Source organism: Sinocyclocheilus grahami, unplaced genomic scaffold, assembly GCF_001515645.1.
Source record: "Sinocyclocheilus grahami isolate Dianchi unplaced genomic scaffold, SAMN03320097.WGS_v1.1 scaffold609.1, whole genome shotgun sequence".
In the NCBI taxonomy this organism is placed as follows: Eukaryota; Metazoa; Chordata; class Actinopteri; order Cypriniformes; family Cyprinidae; genus Sinocyclocheilus; species Sinocyclocheilus grahami.
Window position 1 is genome coordinate 26,535 of NW_015505788.1, and position 1,040 is coordinate 27,574.

At 29.8% G+C, this 1,040-nt stretch overlaps 1 long non-coding RNA gene across 1 annotated transcript in view; it reads right to left on the reverse strand.

Moving 5' to 3' along the window:
* The window catches only part of LOC107557585 (uncharacterized), a 26,890-nt gene extending 25,850 nt beyond the window's left edge, over nt 1-1,040 (reverse strand). The window contains exon 1 of the long non-coding RNA XR_001605410.1: nt 1,029-1,040. This is a non-coding gene — a long non-coding RNA (uncharacterized lncRNA). The remainder of the gene's footprint in view (nt 1-1,028) is intronic.

Sequence of the window (1,040 nt, forward strand, 5' to 3'; positions counted from 1 at the left end):
CTTTATTATACCTATTCATTCTCTATTATTGTTTTCACTTATCCTCAATTATGTTTAATTAGCAATTAAGTGCTTTTTACCTTCCTTATGTATAGCTTTTTATTCCAAAAAGTAAATATTTATACAAATGATATAAAAAATTATTTATGACATTGCTTCTTGTCCATATATCCACAGATACTCATAAATCATAAAAATAAGTTGTTCTAGCATGTATTCACCACTAGGAGAATACATAGACCAACACAAAAGAACACATTTTTAAACATTGCTATATTTTGGGCTAATTTAACTAACATAAACAATATTTGTAATTTTTTATTTTGGAGTTGTAATATTTAGTTTTATAGTTTAGCCAAATTGATTGACAGGCGATCTGACAGAATTATACTAAAAACATTTACACCTCAAAAGACAAAGGCGAGCACACTTTATCATTTTTTTATTTAAAAATTGTTTAGCCTAAATGTTTTTGCAGATGCATAAAAACATTTTTTTGTATCAACAGCTGCAGAAAACCCAGAAGAGAATTAACATTTTAGAGCCAGGGTTTCTCTTTCAATTCTTCCATGGTTTTTAACCTCACACATAAAAAACATAACCTTTGATTTTCATTCATGTGCTGTAACTAAAAGAGATAATGGCTCAGTTCACATGCTGCTTGAACTGTTGCTCTAGAGTCACCAAACTGTTGGTGTATTTAGTGTTTGAACTTTTTGACAATTTTTAAGCTGACACTTTGTTTTATACTAAGTATTGCTTTGTTCCGCAATGTATTTTCACTGTATGAAATGTGACTTGTCGGACATAGCAAAAGTAGGCTTTGTTTTTGCGAAAGGTCAGTTGTCATTTGTGGACAACTTATTTACAGACGAGGGGAAACCAAAGAGTGTTTAGCACCTGCAGGAAAAGCAAGGAATCATGTATGAACATTTATTGAAATTGTTCTAAAAAATATTTTTTTAAAATGTAAATGAAGGCATTACAAGTTTTTTATTACATGTTGAATAACTGACTGTACGTTTTACTTCCAGTTTTCC